General features: G+C 42.3%; 1 non-coding gene across 1 annotated transcript; it reads right to left on the minus strand.

Annotated features, from left to right (window-relative positions):
* Nucleotides 1-5,990: 5,990 nt before the first annotated feature.
* Nucleotides 5,991-6,062, minus strand: trnah-gug (transfer RNA histidin (anticodon GUG)). The gene has a single exon. It is a non-coding gene; the product is annotated as a tRNA-His (tRNA).
* Nucleotides 6,063-6,309: the final 247 nt, after the last annotated feature.

Genomic DNA, 6,309 nt, shown 5'->3' on the forward strand with positions numbered 1-6,309 from the left:
CCACTTACAGCACTCTCAGCTACCTTCTCCCCAGCCCCACACCCTTCCCATTTATCTCTTAATTCCATGTGATCCCAGACTCATTCCTGAAACTTTTGCCTGAAACGTCCATTTTTTCCTGCTCCTCAGATGCTGCCGGACCTGCTGTGCTTCTCCAACACCACTCTAATCTTGAGGGGAGTCAGTTGATTGAGAGGGTTTTCGGATATTTACTATTGTTGACCACAGGCTGTGGATGATAGCAGAATGTTAGCAACGATCATTTTAGGGAACAGCTAAAGGACTGAGCACAAGGCTGGTCACGGCATAAATCAACATTTTTCTTAAAATTGTAAGATAAAAGATGGAAGGCTGAAGTATGCAACTTTGCCCATCAAGACCGTTTCACCAATGAGTTTCTCACTGATTCCTTTCCAAGTCAGGTAGCAATGGGCCTTGGAGGGTAACTTGAAAATGGTGGTGATTTGTTGCATCTTCCAATCTTGTCCTTATAGTCAGTACAGCTGTTGAGCTTTGAAGGTTGTCAAACATGCCCGAATGACTTACTCCGGTGCATCTTATAGTTGGTGCACTCTGCTGCAATTGTGCCTTAGCGGTGAGGGGAATGAATATTGCAGGTGTTGAAGAGGATACACTCAAGTGACTGCATTGTCGTGGACGGTGTCCAGTTCCTTAAGTGTTATTGAAGTTACACCCATCAAGGCAAATGGAGAGAGTAATATTCCACGTCTCATTTGTGCCTTGCAAACGATGTAGGATTCACAGAACAATGAGTTGAGTTTATAATCAAAAAATGTCTCAAGAACATGTTATTGTTGTCAAAGTGTTTAGGTCGCCTGTTTCTATCAGCTTTTTCCCCGAAATAATAGCTCTGTGGACGATTACATGGGGTAATTTGTTGACAGTAAAGTTATTGAATGTCAATGAGATATGATTAAATTCTCATTTGTCAGAGTGATCATTACTCTATTTCGGCCTTGTGTGGACCAATCTGATTCCAGTCGCTGACTGATTTCAAATCCAATTGCCGTCTGTTCTTGAAATTTCAACCGTTTCTTTACATAAACGTCTCCACCTGCCTTAATAATATGTAAGGACGCGACAGGGGACAGCAGAGATAAATGAACATTTTTTCAACACTGGAGAAAATGGAGCTTCGTGGAATGATTGGTTAGGCTGGGATTATTCTCCTTGAAACAAAGGAGAGGGTGGGGAGCTCTATAATCACATAATAATATTTATAAACGTTCAATATTCATGGGATCTTGACAGGGGGTAGTTACGGGCAGGTGGTTCACCCTCTGTATGAGGAGAGCACCAGAGGACATAAACTCAGAATTAGATATTGCCGATTTAATTCAGAAATGAGGAGTAATTTCATTGCTCAGGATCCAGTGAATCGGTGGAACTCCTTGCCGAAATTGTTGTTGGGGCTGAGTTGTTGTGTATTTTAAAACTGTGCCAGACAGATATTTAACCAGAAAGGCGATGAAGCTTTGTCGAGGCAATGCTGGAGAATGCAGTTGAGGATTATCAGATCAGCCATTAGTTCGTTGAATGGTGGAGCAGACTCGATGGGCTGAATGGCCGACTTCCAATCCTACATCATTTAGTCTAACGCCTTATTTTATTGATATCTTTAGAATTCTGAAAGGGTGGGATGAAGTAAAAGAAAAGTTTTTTCAAGCTAATCAGACAGATCAGGAACTAGGCTCATAAGTTCATGAACAAGAAATGTGCTGTGGCCTGGAGACAACAAATGGCAATGGGCACACCGCAGATGGGTATGTGCAGATGTTGTGATTGCTAAAGAAAATTGGTGGATCTAATATTGTTGCCAACTTGGTGATCACGCTGGATGATGGATCGCGGTATGATTCGCACAGCAAAAGGTTGTGAAAGAATGAAATATTCGTTTCATTGGAAAAGTTTCCTGCTGTTCCAATTCAATTGGCAGTTGGAAATACTGATCAGAGCTTTGTGTGGAGAATTACATTAAAATTCACAATCCCACTGGTTAAACTATTGCACCCAATCTCTCCTTATTTGTTTCACTTTCATTCGATGTAAATTCATTGAAAGTCAAGATGGAATGAAAGGAGAAAAGAAACGTTTGACCTCCTTTTCATTATCCCAATGTAACTTACAACAGAACCAAATTGCTCTACTTCGACTTTGATGAAGTATCGATTTATCACAAATCTCTGGTGCACTGAAGGGCAAGAGCAAGATTTCCACCCAAAGTATCCGAAAGATGCGAGGCACAAAGGGAAACCACATCTGCTTATGATGGAAGTAACAGCCAGAGTAGGATTCAAATCCACACATGCCCAATGGAAGAGCAACACGTCGCCTTAACCTCTGGGCCCCTCAGCCCATTGCAATGGGGCTCACATGTAACCACATCAAGATCACATATGGTGAACCTCGGGGATGAGAAATTCCCTGACAGGAATCGAATTCACACCATGATGTTTCTGCTTTCAGCGGAATAATAATACCAGCAAAATCCAAGGGATTGACCTCGTCCTTGGAAGGAAAACCTTGTCCTTGATTTATTTCGAGTCGGAACTCTCTCAGAATGACCCAGCAAACATGAAATTCCCGTCACATTCACATGCACATTTCGTCTTGACGCATAATTTCTTCAGACAGTTTCTCTCTGAAGAAGTGAAGAAGTATATACGGAGAGAGAAGTGAAGGTGATGTTTTAGCTTGATGGTCTTTCTCATATGACTGAACCTGAACTGGGTAAAATTCCCGGAAATGAAGTTTTGTTCGTTTCATTTTATTAATTTTGTTGCAACTTCACTCTGTTCATTCCAATGATCTGAAGTGAATTGGATTTATATGATTGGAACGCTTAATGTTGTGTTCAATTTTGCTCAGAATTTATTTCAGCTTAAAGAAAATACTGATGAGAAAAACAGAAGGTTGAACTACAAACCGAGATGCCAGTTTTGATGCTCAGATATGTTGGCAGATTTCAATGGGTGTCAAATGACCCCAACATCATGGCGATCGTCCTCCCATCTTTATGGCATCCGATTAAAGCAGGAAATCGATCTCTAAGAGACGGGTCACTTCCTATTCATTATGGAATAACTTTCCTTGACAATATACAAAATCTGCTCAGTTCCATTTCTCATGCTTCATGTGGAATATAATATACATCTTTAAAAACTCTGAGTTTTTTTTGCTGAATCTTACTCAGCTGCATTCGTTTCCAATATTTATTTGCATCTGAAGTCGTCCAAATTTGATATTGTTTCCTCGCACCTTCTACCCCCGACACCCTCCTTTACACTTTTACATGGCCACACGCTGTCTCTCTCATGGTGAAACTCACTGCTTGCGTGTCTCTAAATGTGCCTTTCCAAATATTTTGGAAACTGATTCTCTGAGTGACAGAAATTCTGCTCCCATTATTTCTTTGTCCTACATCGATGGTTTTGAAATCTTGACTTTCAGAAATTTATGAACTTGAAAGGGTGAATCTACCACCTATTTACTCCCTCCAAACCTCATATCATCTGGAAAACTTCCATTCGGTTTTCCTTGGTTTAGTTTCAAATTTTCCAACACACAAATAAATAAAATTCCATCCCCACTAAAGGCCGTCAGAATCGTCTCTAATGTCTTAGCAGCCCAGTAAACGCTGGCAGTGTCCTCTCTGATAGAATCACAGATTCCCTATAAGGCAGAAAGTACAATTCAGTCAATCGGGTCTGTAGGGAGAATCTGAACAGCATCTTAACCATACCAAGCTCTCGTCTCTATCCCCGCAGGCCTCTGGCTTGTGATTTAAAATAAACCTTTTGGAATAAAACCTGGCATCGTGTGACTGCTCACCTTATCACTGCGTTACCCATGACTAATTCACTTAACTTACTGAATTCACTTCCTGTACACATCAGCGCAATTTAACATGGCTAATCCACCTAACCTACAGACCTAAGAACAGTGCGAACCACTGAGCAAATTTACCATCACATTGACCACTATCTGTATCATGTGTAATGGCTTTACTCACTGGCAACTCGGCCCAGTGAAGGCACACTGGGCCCACCAACCCGAATTCAATGCATCCAAACGCGGTTCTACGCTGTACAACCTCAGTAGTTCTGCTGGAAATGTTTCTTCACTCAGATCTGAATGGGTTTACTCTTTTTTTTTTCCTCAAATTCCTGCTTTAAATAAACATATCAGTCAGGAACAACTCTATATAATGGTTTTCATTGCAACAGAAACACAATGTGCAGTTTGCAGAAGTTACGTATTTGCACTTTCACTGACACTCTCTCTCCCCAGGAGCTGCAGTCCTTCCCCAGCTGATTCAGACAGCACTGTCCTTCCTGTGACATGTTCCATCAAGAATGGAAGGCCAGACATTAATAACCTTCACTGGGGAACAGAGCGACAGGTTTAAAACCTTGACGATCCCCCAGCGGAGAATTGAACCCTGTGACAGGCGGGGACACTAACCACGATACTGTGGAGGAAGACAACATCGAAGGAGGCCCTTCAGCCTGTTGTGGCCGCACTTGCCCAACACAACTGCTGAACGACCTGAATCAGGTTTTACATCGTTTAGCCCATAATCTTACATGTTTTGGCATCACAATTTAACATCTCAATTTTTTTTAAGGTTAGAATGATTTCCGCCCCTCTGACCCTTTCTGCAAATTTAATCAAACCTATCTGCCTTTTCTCGAAGTCTCTTGGCCCCAGTGTTCGATCCCTCCATCAATTACAAAAGCTTCTTTCAGTCTATCCTATCCATATCCCTCAGTATTTAGTACATCTCAGTCATGTCTTCTCCAATCTCCTCTGCTCAGCGACAAATAACCCCAGTCTGTCCAATCTCTCCTCACAACTGAAACTCTTCAGCCCAGACAATATCCCAGTGAATCTCTACTGCAACTTTCTCAGTGTGATCACATCCATGCAGTACTCTGAATTGAAGAACTGCACACAGTAATCTAGCTAGAGCCGAATGGACTTTTTTCGATTCTGTTACAGTATGAGGGCGTCGCTGGTTCGGCAGTATTGATTGCTATCCCTAATTGCACAGCGGGTAGTTGAGACTCAACCGTATTTTCGTGAGTCTGGAGTCACATGGATGCGTGAGCAGGGAAGAATGTCATTTTCATTCCTTAAATGATTTCAGATGGTTTTGTTTTTTTTTCAACAATTGAACATGGATATATATGAGTTATTAGATTCATAATTCCAGATATTTATTGAATCCCAATTCTACCACCTAGCATGGTCGGAGTCAAACCCAGGTCCCTGCTGTCTGAATTAACAGTGTTCAGTGGTAAGAGCGCTCGGCCATCGCAGAAAAGCAGTGAAACTTATCTTATCCAATTAAGTCGCCTTCCCCCGATACTGTTCTGTGCCATTTTCCTGAGCTTGACCTCCCCCCCCCCCACCCCCAAATAATATCTGGTCCATATCAGTAAAAGCTGCTACATGAGTATTGATCTCACAACAGTGGTAACCAAATGGATCAACTGTTCTGCAGGTCCCGATGGTGGGGTTGGGGCACGTTCACCCAGCAAAATTGACCCCAGCCAAAAGTCTGATCGGTATCAATGGGAGAGTCTGTATGAGATTCTGCAATGCCTTAGTGAAATAGGAAATGACTCCGCAAACACACGATGAAAGAGCTGCGCTCCGAAAGCTAGTACATCAATTCAACCTGTAAGACCATAACCTGGTGTTGGGTCATTTTTAACTTTGTACTCCACAGTCCAACACCGGCATCTCCAAATAAATTAAATGGGGGGATGGGATGGAAAGTTCGGTTCGTGATCGTAGGAGGGAAGAAATCTCTGAGAACGGATGCATTTGAATTCTGACATATGAAACACAGAGATGTGAGCGAGCAGAGCTTGAAGGAAAAAAATCACCTTGGAGAAAATCAAAACTTTAAAACAACTGATTCCTTTGTGTTCGACAAAGACTGGGACACATAGCGCAACAACTGCCGCGACTCGGATTCGAACCGAGGTTACTGCGGCCACAACGCAGAGTACTAACCACTATACGATCACGGCAACGCACAGACAAACACATGGAACCCAGGCAATAAGTTCAGTCTTATAAGGAATGTTAGGCAGAGCACCAAATGCACAATATCAGTTCTGAGCGAACAGTAGCAGATATGTGGGCACTCAGAATGGTCTGACCGTTTAACAGAGGTATCCCCCCAGTGGCTGTGTTGATTCAATCATTTATGTGTTGAGGGCTGCGATAAATAGATTTCTCCAAAATATCAAAGACGCCGGGGACAGTGCAGCTTTT

Source organism: Chiloscyllium punctatum, chromosome 18 (assembly GCF_047496795.1).
Source record: "Chiloscyllium punctatum isolate Juve2018m chromosome 18, sChiPun1.3, whole genome shotgun sequence".
NCBI lineage: Eukaryota > Metazoa > Chordata > Chondrichthyes > Orectolobiformes > Hemiscylliidae > Chiloscyllium > Chiloscyllium punctatum.